General features: G+C 54.8%; 1 protein-coding gene and 2 long non-coding RNA genes across 5 annotated transcripts in view; 2 read left to right on the plus strand and 1 right to left on the minus strand.

Moving 5' to 3' along the window:
• Positions 1–4264: 4264 nt before the first annotated feature.
• On the minus strand, positions 4265–9143 carry LOC148110478 (uncharacterized). The gene is made up of 3 exons (XR_015726969.1): positions 8759–9143; positions 7535–7658; positions 4265–4543 (listed from the first exon to the last, which is right to left on the minus strand). It is a non-coding gene; the product is annotated as an uncharacterized LOC148110478 (long non-coding RNA).
• Positions 9144–10537: 1394 nt separating this feature from the next.
• On the plus strand, positions 10538–17130 carry LOC123784726 (uncharacterized). The gene is made up of 4 exons (XR_006777542.2): positions 10538–10839; positions 11039–11195; positions 11297–11428; positions 15654–17130. It is a non-coding gene; the product is annotated as an uncharacterized LOC123784726 (long non-coding RNA).
• A 3819-nt stretch (positions 17131–20949) lies between these two features.
• Positions 20950–21536, plus strand: part of GTF2IRD1 (GTF2I repeat domain containing 1) — a 103698-nt gene continuing 103111 nt past the window's right edge. The window contains exon 1 of one of the 3 annotated variants that reach the window (XM_045786160.2): positions 20950–21326. The gene's annotated coding sequence lies outside the window, so the exon portion shown is untranslated. The remainder of the gene's footprint in view (positions 21327–21536) is intronic. The other 2 variants (XM_045786161.2, XM_087868259.1) reach the window with 2 other exon arrangements.

Raw genomic sequence — 21536 nt, forward strand, 5'->3', positions numbered from 1 at the left:
AGTGTTATAAATGAAAAGAAACCCACACGTAGGCACGTTACATTACATTTGCAGAATGCCAGAGAGAAAGAGCCAAGCAGGACTCACGGATACGATCCTAACTTGATTTTTGTCTCCCAGTTTGTCATGACGCCTGTTCAACCCTCCACGAAAGCTCGGGCAGCGCCCCCGCCTCACCACGGGCTCCCACGGGTAAGAGAGTACCAAGATCACTTTGATTCCTAACAGGATCCCAAGTCAGGACTTAAAATGTTGGGCACCCGTCTACTGTGTTCCCCAACTTCGAGGATAGCAAAACAAGGTCTCCCTGGTGTCTTTTTTTTTTTTTAAGATTTTATTTTTTCATTTGAGAGAGAAACTGAGAGAGAGAACACACAAATAAGGAGAGGGGCCGAGGGAGAGGGAAAAGCAGGCTCCTCGCTGAGCAGGGAGCCTGACGTGGGGCTCGATCCCAGGACCCTGAGATCATGACCTGAGCTGAAGGCAGACGCTTAACGACTGAGCCACCCAGGCGCCCACCTAGGAGCCCCACCCCTTTTATATTCCTGATTGGCGTGAATCACCTTAGAGCTCACAGGGCTCCCATTTGTCCCCTTTGCCACCCAGGGGCAGCACCATACCGCATGGCTGAGACCAGGGTTCCACCTCCAATGCTAGCCCTAACCCACCTGTGGCCTTGGGCAAACCCCCAGCCTCAGTTTCCTTATTTGTAAAGTCGGGAGTGTAACCTCCAGGCGTGGGGGTCACAGAGGGAAATGTTGGCAATTTTGAGTTGGGCAGGGGTGGGGGAGCATCTTTCCCTGGGTCACTCCTCATGGGATGGAGTCAGGTGGGGCCCTAGGTCCCACTTGGGACCGATTCAGTAGAACTTGGAGCAGGTGCAGGGGTGAGCCGCTGTGGACTGCAGTGGGCAGCAGGGGTCCCCATGACACCTCCATCCGATGCGCACAGCACTGGCCCCTGAGACATGAAAGGAACCTGAGCGGGGTTGAGAGTGAGACCATCTGGGTGTGAATTCCAGCTCAGCCACTTACCTGGTTATGACCTTCGCCAGAGCCCCCAGACTCCCTGAGCCCCTGCTTCCCAGTCTCCAGTACGATTGGGGACAATGAAATACATTGCACGGGGTTGTTATGACAATCAAATGCCACATCCCCTCCTCCCAACACAGGGTCTGTCGCCTGGTAGGGGGTGGTCTTAAGAACGGGGTGTTCTCTGGTCCCACTCCCCCTCTTTGCTCTGCCTGCCTGAGGAGACATTGATCGGACCATCCAGGTAGGTCAGGAGGCCCTGGCCTTCTCCTCCTGAGGGAATTTGGGAGAAAGCTGGAGGACGGGTGAAACCTGCACGCTTCGCTCCAGTTAGGAGATGGAAACCCTGCCCTCGCCCGGAAACTGGGACTCCCCATGCAGCTTTGTGGAAGCCCGGTCTGGCCCTCTCACCTGTGATGCTGCCTGCTCGCCACCAGGTGTCACCCTCGGCCCTCCCAAGCCCCATCCGCAGCGGGCAGGGGCCGCAGAGGCCCAGAGCACAGAAGGCCCAGGGCCAGGATCACAAGCCAGAACCAAATGGGGACCCAGATGTCTCAGCTCCTGGTCCTAGAATTCTCTGCCCCCGTGGCCTCACAGATGTGTGTCTGGCCTCTTTATGAGTCCGTCTGAGAGAGTAGGGGGTATCCAGGCCAGGACTTAAAGTCTCCCTCCTCCCATCAAGATGCTCCCCGCCCCGTCCCTGCAGGACCTAGGGCTGATTTGCCCTCCTGACTCCAGGCTCTGCCCCTATCCATGGAGCTGCCTCTTAAGCCTGGAGTCTCTGCCCTAAGCTCTGTCACCACTTCCCACCCTGGTCCCTCTCCTACTCCCCATGAGTGGCTTAAGACTGAAGTGTGGGGTCCAGAGTAGATTTGGGAGGCAACATGGGACGGGGCAAATAATCAGGAAACAGTTCTAGAATCTTCTCTGGAACCATGAGCAAAGCTTTCTGCCCTTACCCTCAAGCGAACCAGCTGCGGGAAGGAACTGCCGTCTCCAGGGCTGCCCCAAGACCCGTTTAGACGCCCCTTACAGCCTCCCTCTCCTGGCTGCAGTGGCCACCTGCCCTCTGACCCACACAGACAACTTTGCCTCCAATTTCCCAGAGGCCTCGAGCCTGAAATTTACCAGGGGCATCTTCATTTGCCCCTCACCGGGTGTGCGACCCTGGACTTCAGTACGTTCATCACTTTCTGTCCTTCGTATCCCCCGAGGGGTAGCCCTCCCTTGGCTCGGCTCTTAGATCCTGGCTCAGGCCCCACACCCTCAGAGGAGTCATCCCAAGTGACCACACACACACACACCCCTTCCTTCCCCTGCCTTCCCCCCACCCCCTCACGTGCACACCACAGTCTGAAGGGACGTCCTCGGAGGGAACTTGTCTAACACCTGTCTCTGTCCACGGCCAGGCCCCGTGATGAGCTCACTCCCACCCCTCTTAGCCCAGTGCCTGGAACATAGTAGACACTCAATAAATAGTTGCTGGGGGGAGGGGCGCCGGGGTGGCTCAGTCAATTAAGTGTCCGACTCTCGTGTTTGGCTCAGATCGTCATCTCGGAGTCCTGAGATGGAGCCCCGCGTCGGGCTCCGTGCTGGGTGTGTGGAACCTGCTTGGGATTCTCTCTCCCTCTCCTTTTGCCCCTCCCCCCCAAATAAATAAATAAATAAATAAATAAATAAATAAATAAATAATAGAGTACACATTTGTTTAGAAGATAAACATGAGTATCTTCATTCTCGGTGTTCTGTCCGCTGGAAAAATCTCAGGTCGTCCCCTGGGTGGTGGTCTGGATCGTCTTAAATTCTTACATCTTGAGGCTCACATGTTTAATCTTTTAATCTCAGACTCCAGGCTTTGATCTTCCACCTTAAACCGCATTCACTTTGTCACTTTGTTTTACCGTTATTTTAAACCTCTTAACTTGTGTCCTTTGTTCAGGGTAACTCTTCACTCCGACTCCCTGGTTTTAAATTTTAACTTCGTGTTCGCTGATTTTGACTTTGATGAAATTTAGCGCCCATGTTTCTATTTTACAGTCGCCATCGTGTTGGTCCCCGTCTTGTATTTCTTTTCACCTGAAATAGTTTTCGTGACTTAAAAAAAAAAAAAAAATTCTCCAGGTTAAGTCTTTGCTGACTTTTGATTTTCTCGGTTTAAAATGCTCGTTCCCCGCGATTCTTTCTCCTTAATCATCCAGCCGTTCGGTTCTCACCACCCCTCCCTCCCCAGCCCGTGTCATCAGGGTCCTAGGGTTGTCCGTCAATCCCGTTTAACAGCTGAGCAGATGAGACCCAGGGAGGTGAGCGTTTGCTCCGGGTCACGCGGCTAGTGAGTGGCGGGAGGTGTGGCAAACCCAGGCCACGTGGCTGGGTCCTGGCTCTCTCTCACCCTCTGCTTCCAGGGCTCCCAGGGCCCCCCAGGAGGCTGGGGGTGGGGCCCCATCCCCTCGCTGTCCCTGCAGATGCCCTTCAAGCTGCCCCGTAAATCTCCCTGCCTTTCACGACTGCGTTCCACCCCAACACAAACCTCATTCCAAGAGGCTCACTGGCCCCTCTGTGCCTGTGGCACCCAAGCCCAGGCTGCCTAGACCCTCATTCCACCTGGGCTTTGTGTAAAGACCTGCGTGTCTCGGAATCTGTGGTCTCTGACACCCACGTCTTTGGAGTCAGGGCAGAGTCTGCCTCCACCACCCTGGAGGGGATACTGGGCAGGATGTCCTGCCCATGCTGCCACCCTCTGGTGGGACACTGGTCGGACCGGAGGCTGGAGTGCAGACAGACGGCAGGAGGGAGGGCAGGACAGGCCCGCCCCCGGCCCCGCTTTCCATCAGGCTGCCCCTACACCCCGATTTCCTGAATGGTCCAGTCCCACTCTCCAGAAGACAGCGTGACACCTGGGCCACCGTATTGCACAACTCCAGGGAGCGCTAGTCACATTGCCCCCTGCAGAGATATGTGCAAGGATCGCCCCAACGGGCAGAGGGTCAAGGAGCGCTGGACTCCTGTAGAGTTTGTCCCAAACGGGGATCATCTTCGGGGTCACCTACATTGGTTTGCATGTGGGCTCACGGCTGAGGCCAGCCAGTGGGACACCCTGTCCAGCACTTTCCGCCCTGTCACCAGGATGCCCTGGAATGTCCATCCTTCAGGCCTGTCTCACCTCCTTCCCACCCCTCGCCCCCAGCTGTAAAGAACAGAAAAGTAATAGACAGGTTTTTTCTTTTTTTCTTCTTCTTCTTTTTTTTCATTTTATTTTATTTTATTTTTTTAAGTAACTGGGTGACAGGTTTTTTCTTTTTAAAGTACTGTTCCATTAAAATGAAAGTTGCCACGGAGCTCCTGGGTGGCTCAGTCGGTTAAGCATCTGCCTTCGGCTCAGGTCATGATCTCAAGGTCCTGGGATTGAGTCCTGCATCAGGCTCCTTGCTCAGCGGGAAGCCTGCTCCTCCCTCTCCCTCTGCCTGCTGCTCCCCCTGCTCGTGCTCTCTCTCTGACAAATAAATAAATAAAATCTAAAAAAAAAAAAGAAAGAAAGAAAGATGCCAGATAAAACAGCACATACTGGAGGGTTCCATGTGGATAAGGAATAAACCAGACAACAGTAATCGAACTCAGGGTCGTCTTCCTCCCAGCTAACGACTAGCTGGAGGGATAAGGAGACTTCTGGGGGTCTGGTATATTCCATTTCTTCCCTTGGGTGCTGGTCACGTGGAAGTGTTCAGTTTTTAAAATTCAATATGCTGCACACAGACGATTTATATACTTTCCTGGATGTAATACCTCAATTAAAAAACATTTTTTTTAAACAAAAAAAGGAAGCATTCTGCCACGGCAGAGGATATGGCTTTCCCAGGGCCTGCACCAGATCTGGCCGGCCCATTCATTATCTCCATCAGACCCTCCCACCGGGGTCACGACGCTTGGAAACACTCCAGCCTTTTACAGACTTTTAGGTAACAACTCATGTCAGCGAATCACCCCACCGCGTTCCCGAGGCCTGGTTGGGAGCCAGTTTATCCCCGAGGCTCTGCCAGCGAGCCGCATGGCTCACACCCACACAGCTACGATGCCTTTACTGTGAGTTCTTCTTTGTTCCCCTTTTATTTATTTTTTTAACAGCTTTCTTGCGATCTAATTCGCGTGCCATACAACTCACCCACTTAAAGTGCGCAATTCGATGGCTTTTCGTGGATTCACGGAATTGTGCAACCATCATCGCTAGGTTTCTAGAACATTTTTATGACCCCCTAAAGAAATCCTTGTGCCCCTTAGCTGGCACCCCCCTCCCCAGTGCCTCCACTGCTCCCAGGAACAATTGTGTTTACCTGGTAACGAGGTGCTTTTTTTTTTTTTTTTTTTTATCCTTTAGATAAAAATGGATTGTGTTTCCCTGTGTACTGGTTGCCAAAAATTTCAAAGGGAAATGTGCGGCCCCGCCTCTGACAAACTCACAAGCCCTCACCTCTGGCCAGCATCTAATTTTCCTGTCCTATTTCCCTTGACTTCCTAGCTTGTTTTTCTTTTATTTTATCTTTGCACGTAAAACTTGAAAAACCCACATCAGGATTTGAGTAGGATGGCATTGAATTTATAGATTAATTCAGGAAGGAATTATCTTATCTTTTCTTTTCTGACTAGGCTCCACACCCAGCACGGAGCCCAACACAGGGCTCGATCTGACCACCCTGAGATCAAGACCTGAGCTCAGATCAAGAGTCCGACGCTTCACCGACTGAGCCACCCAGGCCCCCCGGGAATTACCTTTCCATCCGTGAGCATGGTATGACTCTCCATTTATCTAAGTGTTTTTAAAATTTGCATTTATTCGTAAGTGAGAGAAAAAAAAATTGCGTTTATTGTACAACATTATCTATAAAGATCTGGAGCAACTTGTACTCGATTTCTTCCAAAACACCTTATATTTTGTTTTGGACTGTTTGATAAATGATGCTAGGACAATTAGCTGTCCATATGGAAAAAGAATAAAATTAGATTTCCACCTCCCACATAAGCAAAATCCGGCTCCTGATGAATTAAAGAACTATGTGGGAAAAGTAAAGTTGTAAACTTTTAAAAAAGAAAATGTAGGATAGGGAAGTGTATTCGATTGGAAAAACCCAGAGCCATAGTGGCTCCTGTAAACTCTCTTATTTATGACCATCTCTATCTCAGGTACAATCACGCTAGGGGTAGGCAATAAAACAAAACCAAATAAAACCAGAAATGTGACTGATTCACAGTGATATCAAGAATGAGGCTTCTGAGGCACCTGGGTGGCTCAGTTGGTTAAGCATCTGACTCTTGATGTTGGCTCAGGTCATGATCTCAGGGTTGTGGGATGGAGCCTCATGTGGGGCTCCCTGTGATTCTCTCTCCATCTCCCCCTGCCCCTTTCCCCCTACTCGTGCATGCATGCACTCTCTCTCCCTCCCAAAAAAAGAATGAAGCTTCTAACCCTATGCTTTGCCATCCTTAGCATGTTGCTTCCATATTGAGATTACCTCAACATTCAAGATGACTGCTGGAGCTCCAACCATCACGTTTGCCTTCTAAATTTTTTCTTTCTTTCTTTTTTTTTTTTTAATTAAATAGGCTCCACGGCCAACATGAGGCTTGAACCACGACCCTGAGATCAAGAGTCGTATGCTCTACCGACTAAGCCCCAGCAAGGTGCCCACATCTGCCTTCCGGATGGCAGAATGAGGAAGGTAAGGAGGGACGTGTCCTACAAGTCCCACAAAACATTTTCATTCACATTTCATTGGCCAGATGTCAGCCAAATGGCCACACCAAGCTGGAAAGGAGACTAGGAAATGTAATCTTTTAGCCGGATTGGCAATACATCTAGCTAAAAAACTGAAATGCCGTTACAAAGGAAGAAGAGTAGAATGGCTATTGGAGGCCCCCAAAAGAAATTAGTCATAGAAAGTTTTTCTGAAACAAAATGCAGCAAGCATAAATGTTAAAGAAAAATATTGACAAGTGTGACTAAATTAAAAATCTAAAACTTCTAATAAATAACAAATTTAAACATTAATATTAAAAACAAAATGAAAGATAAATCTTAGTTTGGGAAAAGATTTGCAGAGCGCATAACTGACAAAGAGTTGTGGTCTGTCATATGTAAAGAACTCTTACAAACCAATAAGAAAAAGCTAAAAACCCAGGCCATGAAACTTACTCTCCTGCACTCAGCAGAGACCAGAGGGTAGCTTTTGTTCGGGCAGAGGGAGGCTGAACCCATGACCTTAAGGACCAAGCCCCTACAATGGGATGGATGTCACTTCATAAGGCACAGGGTGACCCCAACTGTCATGAGGGTTATGGATGTGTGGGTAAAAGTGGGTTCCAATCCTCTTTGAAATGAGGTGCTGTCCAGACAACTGAATATATGGAAGGATTTTCTACAGATCCTTCCTTCTGGGGTGTCTCAACCTTTACAGCTGCAGACACCCCCTCTTCCCCGTGACTTCTGCAACTGCACCTTGGGCTACTTCTCCCACCTCGTCCAAAATGCCTCTTCTCCTTCCCGGCAGAGTCGATCTCAGAGAAAGAGAAATTCTGGCTGTCTTCACTTGAATTCCCCAAGGATTTGGGGGCGAGTGGTCGGGAGGTGACTTCGGATGTCTGTGAGGACAGGGAGGAAAGCCAGTGAAGAATGTATTAGTAAGCAGGTGAATTCGGGGGTTCGGTCTTGCTAGGGACCCTCTGAAAGCTGCAGACCACATGCTTCAGGATCGTCCCAATGAGGGGGACGGGGGGGGGGTTCGGTCACCAGCTCCTGCCCCTCCGTGGTCTCCTTTTCTCTGGTCTCCTTTTCCTCCTCTGTTACGTGGGTTTATTATCCTCATTACTCTCGCACGTTTGCCGGGAGGAAAGGAGACTATATGTGTGGTTTCGGAGCCAGGAGTGAGCAACTCTCCTTAGGGATCACCCCACCCGGCCCCTCATTTCACGGAAGGGGAAGCTGAGACCCAGAGAGGCCAAGGGCCCGAGCAAGCGCACTGGCGTTCCAGTCCCTGTCTGAGGGGACAGGGGGACGGAACAACGGGAGTGTGCTTCTCTTCCGGGAACCTGGGTCCCTCCAGAGTGAGGGGGTCCCCACTCGGGGCTGTGTGTGTGCTGTCTTCTTTGGCAACTTGGAAATGTTAATTGAGAGAAATTATGCAAAGGAGCCCAGATTGGAGATGCTCGTTTGAATCGCAACGAGGTGGCTATGTTAAAAATAGCAGGAGCAGGCGCCTGGGTGACTCCGTCGGTGAAGCGTCTGCCTTCAGCTCAAGTCATGAGCTCAGGGTCCTGGGATCGAGCCCCACATCGGGCTCCCTGCTCCCTCTCCCTCTGCTCCTCCTCCCTGCTTGTGTTCTCTCTCTCTCTTAAATAAATAAATCTTAAAAAAATAGCAGGAGCAAGGAGTTAATCTTGGGGTTGGAGAGAGGCTGCCAGGCACCATGGCTGAGACGGTCCAGACCGCGGGGCCCCTGGTGTGGTGCTCAGGCTTTAGCGCCTCAGCCTGGACCTGGTGTCAACATCCCGGGACCTCCCCAGTCCCTTTCACAAAGTGGACACCAGTGCTGGTTCCACGTAGCAGATCTGACCCTGTCGCTCCTCTCTATATAACCGGCTGAGGCTGCCCATTGCCCCCAGGATAAAAGTTTCCATCTTGCGCTCCAGGCTTGTCATGCCCGATCCCGCCCATCCCGTGCTCCCCCGGGCTCCCGCCTCACCCTGATCTGAGCATTTGCACAGACTGCTCCTGCTGCCTGGAACAGCGGATGTCTCCTCTTTTCCACCCAGGAGAGCTACGTCATCCTTCCAGCTCCCACTCAAAGGCACCTTTCCTGGTGCCTCTGGGCCAAGCGGGCTGTTTCTGGCTCCGCTTTCCAGACACTCCTCCTCCAGCACCTGTTCTGGGGTTGATGTGTCTGTGGGTCTGGCCACCCTGGGCTGCAAGCTCCCCAAGATCGGGGCCCAGGTCTGGGGCATCCCTTGGGCCTGGCCCTGCCTGAAGCCGGCTCTTCCGTCCTGCACACAGAATGTTCGGGGTGTATGCAGGGGAATGGCCACAGGGCTGCCTCCCTGCGCTCTGCCCTTCACCCCTCCCTCCGGAGCTGGCTGAACTGGCCTGGGTGACTCGGGGCCCCTCACCCCAGCCTGTCCTCAAGGACAGCAGGGGGGAGGGAGGAGAGTGGGGAGAGAGCTTGGTTATTAATTAAAAAGCGAGTCATGTGCAGGCCCTGCTTCATTCCAATAAAAACCGTCAAGGGTATTAATTACCAGATCTGGCGATAGACGCGGGTTAGGTTTGCTCAGGCCGGGTAAGGATCCCGGTGGTCAGAATGTCAATGAGCCCCGGGTCTCCGTGCCTCAGGCTGGGGCTGAGGAGGGGCAGGAGGCGAGGGCACTTTGGCTGGACGACCAGTCACGGGAGCAATGCCACCACCACCACGGGAGCAATGCCACCACCACCACTCTTGCCGAGCAGTTACCGCGTGCCAGGTGGGGCCCCCTGCCCCTTCTCACGAACCATCTGTCACCTCACTCCCAACAGCCTCATGAGATCGCTCCTATTTTTATCTCCATTTTGCAGCAGGGACAGTCAGGCACAGAGAGGTTTTGTAACTTCCCAGGAGTCACACAGCTAGTGGGTGGTTATACCAGGACACCAATCAGGGCTCCTCTTTATTTATTTTTTTAAAAAGCTTTATTTCCTCACTTGAGAGAGTGCGAGCACAAGCAGGGGGAGTGGCAGGTAGAGGGAGAAGCAGACTCCCCACTGAGCAGGGATCTCGATGCAGGACTCGATCCCAGGACCCTGAGATCATGACCCGAGCCGAGGACAGACATGACGTAGGAAAGACGTTAGGGTTCAAAGCTGACGGCCAAGGAAGAATTCTTGAGGCGTCTTTGGTGCAAAAAGGTGGTTTTATTAAAGCACGGTGACAGGACCCGTGGGCAGAAAGAGCTGCACCGGGGTCACCAGGGGTGGCCCATTATATACTTTCAAGTTGGGAGGGGGTTAGGGATAGCGCAAGTCTCTAAGGAATTCTGGAAGCAAGGTTTCCAGGACCTTGAGGGGGCTACCTATTATTGGGAAAAGGTCATTTATTACGGTCTAATAAAACCTGAGTCATGAGACCCTTCAGATGTGTATTGGTGGGTCCTATGCTTGGGGCATGATTGCCAACACGTATCTTGGGGGGATTTAGAGATAAAGGAAGTTTCCAAAGGAATTTTTTTTAAAGATTTTATTTATTTATTTGAGAGAGGGGTTGGGGACAAGCCAGAGGAGAGGCAGAGAGAGAGGGAGAAGCAGACTCCCCACCAAACAAGGAGCCCAAAGTGGGGCTCGATCCCAGGACCCCGGGATCATGACCTGAGCCAAAGGCAGACGCTTAACCGACTGAGCCACCCAGGCGTCCCCCAAAGGAATTTTTATACCTTAAAGTAGACTTACAGGATCCTGGTCGGGGGGGGTGGGGGTGGGGGTCAGGCTGGGACTGCCTTTTGCCCTTAGCAAAGTATTAACATTGAGGCAGCTGAGTCCCTAGAGGAATGTCACTCTGCCTGTTTCAAGGACTTGTCAATGGGCTGTAGGTAGTAAAGAAATGTAATAATTTTTCTTCTGCCTCTGTTCACTGCATCAAGACACTTAACCGACTGAGCCACAGAGGTGCCCCAAGTCAGGGCTCCTCTTAACTGCAGGGATAGAAGAAACCGGACGAGTCGGTTAGCATCACCAAAGCAGCCGGTCATCACCCAGTTGGGGCAGTCGAGGCCGGAAAGTCACACCGGCACGTTGGTGAATGTAAGTATGTTCCCCGATGCTCCATCCAGGGCTCCCTCCCCTCCTCACCAGCTGAGTGTGTGTCGGGGGTCTCCCAGGAAGGGAGAGGGTGAAGGGGCCCCAGATGGGCCCAGGTTTGGGGCTCAAGGCTCTCTGCTCCTTGTTGCCTCCCTTCCCTCCTCCCTCCCCCTCTCCCTGCTGCGTCCCGGGCCCTCTGCAGCCCAGCCGGGCTGAACCAACCAGGACTTCTCCGTGTCAGCCCCGGAAGGCCATCTCAGCTCAGCTCTGGTCCCAGCGGAGTTAAAATAGGTCTGACCCAAATACAAGCACAATGCCAGTGCGGAAAATACGGCTATGTCAGCAGAAACTCCAAACGGGTAGGAAACCCATGCACTTGGGCACGAACAGCCCCCCCCCCCCAAGAAGGGGGCCAGGCTGGGTGACCGTGAACACTGAGAGTTCCCTTAAATGTCTCCAGTGTGACACAGGTAGATAAGATAGAAGGACCACGTCTCCCCCGACCTGGCTGATGACAAGCTCATGGAGCGGATTGGGCAGTCCACAGCACCACCCCTGTCACGCCAGAGAAAAGGAGGCTCAGAGAGGGGAGGTGCGTACTCAAGGTTGCACAGCTCATGAGCAGCAGGTGGGGGGGGGAGGTCTCCGGTCTCTGGGTGGGATGAAGAGCTAGGGGAGTGGGGGGCAGCTAACATGGAAGTTGGGGCACATTACTCAGGGAGAGCAGCTGGAGGTGATGGCTTTGACTGGCTGTGGGGTGGGGGCCCCAGGCAGGCCTGGGCTGGACCCCCAGGATCATGGCAGACTCCTGTGGAGCCAGCCCTGCAGGTGGGCACTAATGTCAAAGCAAGTGAAAGGCACGCGTGTCCCATCAAGGGGTCGAGGATGGCCTTGAGAGCCCCACTTTCTGTTCAAGCTCCTTCTGAATGCAGAAGGCAGGCAGTCACGTTCTCAGAAAGCATCCAAGGGAGGAAGCTGGTTGAATGCGTGTGTCCAAAAGTGAAATAGAAGGGGGCACCTGGGTGGCTCAGTCTGTTAAGCGGGCAACTCTTGGTTTCGGCCCAGGTCGTGATCTCAGGTCGTGATCTCAGGGTCTTGGGATAGAGCCCCACATTGGACTCTGCACTCAGCGGGGAGTCAGCTGTAGATTCTTTCTCTCTCTCCCTCTGCTCCCCCCGCCCCCCCCCCCCGCTCATGCTCTCTCTGTTGCTTTCAAATAAATAAATAAAATCTTAAAAAACACAAAAAAACCTGAAATAGAGTTGAGGGGGTTTGGGGCACTGTTTCCCACTGTTGGAGAAAGAACAAAATACCTTATTTAGTTGCACTTTGCAGATACAGTGTTTTTTACAAATTGGAGGTTTGTGGCAAACCGGCCTCGAACAAGTCTATCGGAGCCATTTTTTCCAACAACGTTCACTCACCTCGTGTCTCTGCATCACGTTTTGGTCATTCTCACAATATTTCAAACTTTTTCATTGTTATTCTATTTGTCACGATGATCTGTGATCGGTGATTACAAGTCACTGAAAGCTCAGACGTTGCTCAGCATTTTTTAGCAATAAAGTATTTTAAAATTAAGTATGTCCATTTTTTGAGACATCATGCTATTGCTCTTAATAGACTCCAGTAAATGTAACTTTTCTCTGCACCAGGAAACTAAAGAAGTCATTTGACTGGCTTTATTGCGATACTCGCTCCATTGCAGTGTTCACTTTATCGCGGTGGTCTGGGACCCCGCCCGCAGTGTTTCCGAGGTACACCTGTGCGTAGTCACGTACGAAGCGTGATATAAACTGTGCAAATTCAGTGATTCCATGTAGGGAATGCTCTCCCCGCTTTGTTTAAAACCGGGATTCAGGGGCGCCTGGCTGACTCAGTCGGAAGAGCATATGACTCTTGATCTCAGGGTCATGAGTTCAAGCCCCACGTTGGGTGCAGAGATGACTTAAATAAAAACTTAAACTGGCCTCGAGCAATGTAAAGAAGAATGATAAAGATGAGATAGCAAGATGCCATTTTAAATTTGAAATTTTCTTTACTTAGAATGACATTAAGTAGCAAATTGTTAAGAAAGCATCATCTGTTGGAAGACCGTGGGAGAAAGAAAAAAGTTTATTTGAATACCTTTAAAGACACATTTTTCCTGCTTTTTGAACAATGTGCACCTCATTTTCATTCTGCAATTATAGAGCTGGTCCGGGCCCTGGGTGTGAACTATTCAGGGGCCAGGCAGGAAGAGAAGTATGTGTGTGTGTGTGTGTGTGTGTGTGTGTGTGTGTGTGTGTGTGTGTGTGTGTTTTAAGATTTTATTTATTTATTCGACAGAGATAGAGACAGCCAGCGAGAGAGGGAACACAAGCAGGGGGAGTGGGAGAGGAAGAAGCAGGCTTCCAGCGGAGGAGCCTGATGTGGGGCCTGATCCCAGAATGCCAGGATCACGCCCTGAGCCGAAGGCAGAAGCTTAACCACTGTGCCACCCAGGCGCCCCGAGAAGTGTGTTTTGTGTGGTTCTCTTTATTTTTAATAAATATTTTTATTTATTTATTCGAATGAGAAAGAGAGAGAACAAGCAGGGTGGGGGGAGGGCCAGAGGGAGAGGGAGAAGCAGGTTCCCCGATGAGCAGGGAGCCCCATATGGGGCTCGATCCCAGGAGCCCGGGGATCAGGACCTGAGTTGAGGGCAGACGCTCAACCAACTGAGCCACCCGGGCGCCCCTGGAACTTGTACTCTTAACCATTAGGCTGAACAACCTCTTTCTCTTGATCGCTTGGTTCTCTTTGGCTCTGGCTCGGATGGCCATCATTTAGGATGAAGCCGAGGGGAATTCATTAGGATGTCTGAGAACTCCTCTCGTTTAAAAATGAAAAAAACGAAAGCCCAGAGAGGGGAAGAGACTTGCCTGTGGTTGCACAGCAGCCCCTGACTCCCTGAGCTGCCATAAAGAGTCTCCTGGGGGAGAAGACAGTCCCCACTCTGTCACTTGAAGGACACTTCCTTTCTGAGCTCTTAAGGGGTCCCGGGCTGCAGCCTCGGGGGACCCGGTAGGTCAGGCCCCGGGGGGAATTGGGTGGTTGGTCTCCAGGGGACAGATGAGGGCTGAAATCCGGCCCACACTTGGCTGGCTCAGCTCGTGGGGCTTGGGCCTGCCATTCAGGGGCCCCGAGTGAGGGGACAGAAATAGGCCATCTGTGAGCTTTCCCAGGGGCCCACTGCCTCCGAGTACGCTGGCATTCTCTGCTCATTTATTTATTTTCCAGAGCAGGAAAGTGGATTTGAAACGCTCCTCCTGAATGTTTACCCCTGGGGGAATGTCCGGCTTACGAATAATTCAGCAAGTCGGGGACCGGGGGCCCGCGGGCTCGGTCCTGTCCCAGAAGTCGCTGCACGTGGGCCCAGGGCAGATCCCGCCCTGCCACTTGCTGCTCTGTGAGCTTGGGGGAGATTTTCTGGGCCTCAGAGCCCCCAGCTATAAATGGGGGTGCTGAGCCTCTCCTCGCCACAGGCGGCCCACGATGCTGTCCCGTCCTCACAGCCTCGGCCTTCTGCTTGGGCATTGCTGCCCTTCCTCATGGCCTTCGTCTGGCTCTCAGCACCACCAGCCCTTTCTGGACATGTACTTGAGCACACTGAGAGCGGGACAGAGCAGGGACTGAAGCTGGAGGGTGCAGGCCAAGGGAGGGCCTGGTTCCACGGGGACACAGCTGGCTCAGCTCACGGCGGGGCCGTCCGGTGGCTGTGCGGGCCACCTCTCGCCCACGTCCTCGGGTTATTCTTGGTGGCCTCTCTCAAAGGGGTCATTTTTTATGTCCAAGGCAGGCTGTCATCCTTGTTCCCACCCTGGCTCCAGACTCGCTTCTCCAGAACAGAAGGGAAGGGCTCTGGGTGCCAGAAACGACCCCTGTCCCCCAAGAACTCTGTGCCTGGCCCCGTAGGCCCCCGCCAAGACCCCCAGGCCACCTCTGAGTTCCTGTGGGACTGAGTCACCAGTCACACCAACTTGGCTGTGGAAGGATGATCTTCAGGCCTCCTCACCTCCCAGGTGGAAGTCACGCCACAACCTTGGAGTGCCCTCTGTTGGTGGGGGACAGATGGCATCCCCCACACCCCACGGGCTTCTGAATGCTTGCTGTTGAGCCTAAAGCAGGAGTGATTTCAGTGAGATTTAAACAGGGAGGGTTGTTGGGTGAATGGAGGAAGGAATCCTCAAGCAGCACCGAGTTCTCTGGCGAAGGGGGGGTGGGCTTGGCCGGGGGCGGGGGAGGGACCGGGCCGCCCGTTGTGGCACTCCCATCCCCCACCCCGTCTCTCAAGCTCTGGGAGGCAGTGACCTCACGCTACTCTCTCTCATAATATTTACCAACAGCGCTGCAATTGAGCCCAGCAGCTCGGCAATTATAATCATGTTATCATTATTGCTGATAATTCCGATCATAAGCATAAATTATAAACAGGAGCAGGCCACAGCGGGTAGGAGCAGGGGGCAGGGCCACCTCTGGGAGGCCTGTGTGTCGGGGTGAGACCGGCCTGGCCCCCGACTCCCCCGCCCCGCTTCCCCTCCCCTCTTGTTTCTGGCCAAGGCCAAGCCCCTCCAGAGCCCGGCCCAGGGATCCCGGGGCCTCCGGGTGGCCTTTTCCTGCCAGGGTCCCCGGGTTGTCCTGACCACCACGCACCAAGCCCCACTCTGCCTCACAGAAACTATTAAGGCGCAATTATTACCGAGATAGTCTTTCCAGATTGATCCTTCAGTTACTCCACGACTGCAGCCATGGAGACGGCCCCAACTCAATTACATGCCTCTCTCTGTTCTTGACAGATTCCCGCGGAGGAGAGTCGTGGCTGGAGGCACCGCGGAGAGGAGGCGCGAGGCAGGGAGGTTCACAGAGCGAGGGGTCCTGCTCAAGGGAGCTCCCTACAGAGTCGGCGGCCGACAGATAGAGGGAAAACCCGGACAGAGAAAACGGAGATCAGCAAGGCCCCTGACAGCAGACAGAGGAGGCCCGTGTCCGTCCATTCTTTCCTTCATCTCTTCGTTCAGCAAACATTTGTTCAGTGCACTAGTCTGGATACTGGGGACGAGGAGGAGTGTGAGGACCCCGCCCCACCTCCTCCCTCACCCGAGTTTAATGCGTGAGTCAGACGGGGATCAAATCCTCACTCACCCAACATAAAATCAACCGGCCAGAGTACTCAGGAGTACTAAGGGCTCTGGGAGCCTTGCTCAGGTGGCCGGGCTGGCCAGGGAGGTGGGGAAGAGTGAGACCTAGAAGATGGGGGGCTGGCCTGGCAGGGGGCATGCAGGGCACTGGGTTCAGGACCTAGTGTGGAGGCTGGCTTTCCTTCTATAATGCAAAAGCAGAACTCTGACTCCAAGGCCTGGGCAGACCCCTTGTTGGGGGGGGAGTGGAGGCAGGCTGGTAGGGGACAAAGGGGACTCTTCCCCTGGAGGTGAAGGTCTGCAGCAGGGCCTGGGGGTCCCAGAAAATCCCAGGGCAGGAAAGAAATATTTTAAGGAGCGCTGAGGGCCTGACCCAGTGAGCCCATGGCATGGAGGCGGGAGGGGGATGTCCAGTTGGTTTGCCGTTCTCCATGGGGCCAGGGGCATGGCCTCAGTTCAGGTGGACGGCCCCTCTGGCGCATTCCTGCACACACCACAGCGGCTGGCCCGGAGCCCCAGGTTCCGGCGCTCGGTCTGCGTGGTACCCAGGACAGACAGCGTACTTTGGTGTGGATCCTGGGCCCTCCCATCTCAGGGCCAGGCCTGTGACAGAGAAGCTAGCACTGAGTGCCCCGTGGCTCAAGGGACGTGGCAGTGGGCCAATCCCGCGTGGCTGGGGATGGTCAAATCACAGGTGCCAGAGCTGGAATAACCCTCTCCTTGAGTGCGTCTCAGAAGCGCTAGGGACTGTGTTCTGTAGGGCAAGTCCCAGGACTCCCTCCCTGCCTTCCAGGGTCTGGGACAACACATCTGGAAAGGCCTGGGCCCGCGCCTTTAAGAAACACATAAGGTGAGGAAACTGAGCCCCGGGCTCCCCAAAGTCAGCAGTGAGCTGAGCTAGAAGTTGCTCCCATGGGACCCTGAGCCACTAGCCACGTATGAAAGTCTGTCTTGGCCAAACTGAGAGGTGTTCTAAGTGTAAAACAGACACCGGCTATCAAAGACTTCGTCTAAGGCAAAGAATAGAAAACGTCTCCATTTCTAAAATTATTATTACGTGTTGAAACGAATACTGTTTGGACTGCATACATCGACTGAAAGGCTGCATTGAATAAAAATTTATTGTTGAAATTAATTTCACCTGTTTCTTCTTCTCTTTTTTGTCACGCAGCTACCACGAGATTTAAAGTTTCCTCTGCAGCGTGCGTTTGTGGCCCACGTCCTATCTCTGTTGGCCAGCACTGCACTGGACTACTTGCCAGGGCCAGACCCTGGGCCTGGGAGGCTGAGGCTGCAGGTTTGCCGGTGCCCCGATGGCAGACCTCCTGCTTCCTGCCTCGGCTTGCCAGCCGGGGTGCCTGAAATCCCAAAGCGAGGGCTTTATTTTGTTGGGTCTGGAAGGCTCGGAGGACTCTAAGAGGTTGCTCTGTAGTAAAAGAAATGATTTTGTCCTTAGCGGCCATGGAAACAGATTTGGGAATGAAAGAAGTTGCTGGTGGCCTGAGGGATGGCCTGGTCTGTGGGTGGGTGGATGGGTGGGGGATCTGGGTGACAGATTCAGGACCCCCACCTTCCCCTCAGCAAGCCCATCACCTACCTTCGGGTGCTGTGTGGCCCCCCCTATCGCCTGAGCGCCCCCAGCTAGACTCCAGAGTCTACACCCACTTTGTCTGCTCTTGTTGAGGGGACCCCCGCACACCACCTTCAAAGCCCATTTCCATACACTGAATCTTATTTTCCCTTTGATTTTCATGATGGAACAGGAGATAATCTCTGAAGAGAAAGGAGTAGCTGGTTCCAGAAGCTGTTCGAGTCTTATTTTAAAAGGATAAATACTAATTATCAGAGAAAATCATTTCCTGAAAAGCCAATGAAACCCACGGAGAGGGTGCAAAGGAGCAGCAGGTCGGGGATCAGGAGTCCTGAGGTCCATCCCCGACACGCACTGTGGGACGGCTGTGAGCCAGTCCTTCCCTCTCCATAATGCGGGCTGCTTACCTGTAAGATGAAAGTACTGGGTTCACTGTCCCCACCTTTGGCCCCTGTGGTCATATCTGGGGCAGCACAGTCCCAGGCTCCCTGGAGGCTTGCCCTAAGCTAAGGATCACCTTATTAGGGGCAGCAGGGCTGTCCCTCTATCTGTTCCCTGACCCCTGAAGTCTTACCTCTAAGGAGCCAGGAGCTGGGAGAAGTGGCCCAGAATCATGGGAAAGGAAATGATGCACGCAGGAGGTCACGGACCCAGGACTGGACCCAAACCCCAGGGGTGTGTGGGGGCTGAGTCCCGGCGGGCAGCTTCCCCTGCTGGCCGGTCTGCTGGTGGGAGACCAGGGAACATAGGCACGGGGCCAGGAGGGAGAGACCAGCTCCTGCCAGGGAGTCCCCGGAGGGACCAGAGATACAGAATGCCCAGGGACACACTCACTTCCATAAATGCCCTGGCCTCTTGTATCCCCATCTGTGAAATGGGGGTTGTCGGGCCCACCTGCCGGTAGGGTTCTCAAGAAGATGACAAGCACGGAGGCTTTGGGATGGAGGGAGTCCCATGGCTTCGAGGTTGATCAGGGGAAGGCAGTGAGCGGAGCCTGTTTCCAGGTCTGTGGAGTATGGGGGATGCGGCCAGGCCTGACGGAGGATGAGGCAGGGCCAGTGCAAATGTGCTTTTTTTTTTTTTTTTAAAGATCTTCTTTATTTATTTGAGAGACAGAAAGAGCACAAGAGAGCTGTTCAAGCAAAGACAGTGACTGGGACTTTGCCCCTAGAGGAAGCCAGCAGATTAAAAACTGAGCACTACCCTTTGTGGAGCGCCCACTACACACCAGGCACTACACCAAGCATTTTTCCCATGTCATATGTCATTCAGTCCTCATAGCCATCGTACAGAGAAAGGACTGTCTTGTCTCCATATTATGGATGAGGAAGCTCAGACCCAGAGAGGTCAATCGACTCAGCTTAGAAGACACAAAGCACGTGAAGCCCGAGTGTCACACATAGTGGGTGAGGCCTAGACACGCAGGGCCAAGGCCTTCTGCTGTACCACACTGCCCCCAGTCTGCCTGGGCAAGGTGGGGTTCAGGCTGGCTGTTCTGGACTCAAAGAGCAGCCCAGAGGCTGGAAGAGACCTCGGACCACCAGCGCTCCACGCACGTAATTGCTGCTCTGGTTTCTGCCTGCAGAGGGCAGTACTGAGCACACACTGATGCTCCCTCCCCCATCAGGGCTCAGCTCCCCGGAGGACTCGGTGGTGGCCCCGGGGATACAGAGGCTTCTGGTTCTCTGCCCCAGGATTTGGGGTCCGGAAAGCATTCTCCCTAGAAACCAACAGCCCAACCAGCCGGCCCTTCCGGGGACCAGCGTACCCCAGCTGGGCCCACGGAGGCCACGCCTTACCTCCAACACATCATGGGCTGCTGCGGATGGGATGGAGGGACCGGATGGGATGGAGGGACCGTAGGCTAGTGGGCTGAACCGGGGCTATGGAGACAATGCCAGCCACGCCAAGTACATGCCGTATGTCCCTAAGCAAGTCACTTTCCCTCATCGTAAAAGGAGGCCAGTACAAGACATCCCCCACAGGCTTAGTGACGCTTAAAAAGAGCGCCCACCATCACCGTCATCTGTGGGGCCACACGGCGGTTTACTGAGAGGATGCAAAAAAAGGGGGAATGGAGGTGCAGGGAGGTGAAGTGCCTTGCGCAAGGTCATCTGGCGCTAAGAGGAAGAGCCAGCATTTGAACCCACACGATGTCTAGACCCTAGCTCTTCCCCTCAGTGATGTTGCCACACCAGGGCCAGCAGAGGGCAGGTGGGGATGTGGGTCTGAAGGGGACCACACGATAGGCTGTCAAGGTGTCCCCAGGCCTCCCGGTGATGACGGGGATAGGCAGGTACCCCCAGGAGGGCAAAGGGCAGTGTGGGATGGAGGGGACATCGTGGCCTCATTCCCAGTCCCCACTCCGCTGGCCAACGCTGTGGGCAAGGCATTTGGTGGGCTCCTTCTGGGCTTGGCTTTGGGCTGTGCACTGTGGACCCGCCCTGCGCAGGAAGAGCTCTGTCTGATGAGCTTGTGGGCTAGACCTGGTCGGCCACGTTTATCCTTTACCAAGTGCCTGCTGTGTGCCCAGCAGGGTCGCAGGAGGCTGGGGGAAGACCTCGTGGGCTTTGCTGGGACCTGGAAGATTCTCAGTCTCTGTTTGGCTCTCTCCATCTAGGCCAGGAGCTCCCTGGGGTTGGGGCCTGCCTGGCTTGCGTCCCTCCCAGGAGTGCCCAGCATAGCAAGGGCCTAACACAGGACTTGGGGCACACTCCTTGTGGTGAATTAAGATGCACGGCTCTGGCTCTCGAGAGGATGGGACGTGTGCTCCCTGATTCCATAGGACGGCTGGTATGGTAGGGGAAGCGGGTGGCAAAAGCCCGAGTCTGGGGATCAGAAGGAGGGCTGCCCAGACAAGATGGGCCTTGGAGCCTCCAGCTGGATCTGCTGCGACCTTGGGCATGCCACTGCCTTCCTTCACATCCCCGGGGACAAAGGCTGAAAGAGGTACCTGGACCAGCCACCGGAAGCTAACCTGGGCAGGGTGGGAGTGACCAGCCAGCCGACTTCAATTCTGCAGCCGCTGCCGCGCCGGGCGCTGGCCTCTGCTCCCGGGTGCCTCCCCGCGCCCGCCGAGTGACCTTGACCCCGCGCCCGGGCCCCCAGCGCCCCGGCTTCCTAATCCGCCCCCCGACGGGGGCTGGGGAGGCGGACGGGCGTCGCCGGGCAGCCAGGGGGCGCCGAGGCCGCGGGCGCCCCTCCCGCAGGCCCCCCTGGCGGCGGGCGCTGGGGCGGCGCGCGCTCGGGGCGCCGGGGGCGGGGCGGGGGGCGCGGCGCTCCCCCCGCGGTGCCCAGGCCGGGGCGCGGGGCGGGCCGGGCGGGCTAATCCCGTATGTAAATGGCAGCCAATGGAGGGTGGTGTTGCGCGGGGCTGGGATTAGGGCCGGGGCGAATGGCTGGCAATCTTACTGGGATTACAGAACAAAGAGCCTCCCTGCGCTCCCGCTCTCGGCTCCGCTCCCCGCGCCGCGCCCCGCCCTCCGCCGCAGCCCGCGCCGGGGGTGGGGGCCGCCGAGCGCCAGCCCCCCGGCCGGCCCGAGAGCCCCCGCCGCGGCCCCTCCCCGGCCGGCGCCCCGCGCCCCCCGCCCCCCCGCCGCGCCGCGCCGCGCCGCGCCTCCCTCCGCCGCGCCTTCCCCCATTCTCCCGGATTAATTAAGGAGGCAGCGGCAGGAGGCTGAGTCCTGGCCGCGGGCCGGGGCCGGGGCGCCGCTGGCAGGAGCGCTTGGGGATCCTCCAAGGTAGGAGAAACTTTTGCGGGGGGCGGGCGCCGAGGCCCTTCTCCCCTTCTCCTCCCACCCCCGTGGCCCCCGCCCCTCCCCCTCAAGGTGTTCCAGAATACGGGTCCGGCTTTTGGGTGCCTAGGGAGGCACGTGACTGGGATTATAATTCGGGCCGGGGGGAGGGGAGGGCCGGCCGCCCCCACCTGCCGGGAGGGGGTGGGAGCCAGG

The sequence above is a fragment of the Ursus americanus genome, chromosome 2 (assembly GCF_024610735.1).
Source record: "Ursus americanus isolate L20-20 chromosome 2, mUrsAme1.1.p, whole genome shotgun sequence".
Classification (NCBI taxonomy): Eukaryota; Metazoa; Chordata; class Mammalia; order Carnivora; family Ursidae; genus Ursus; species Ursus americanus.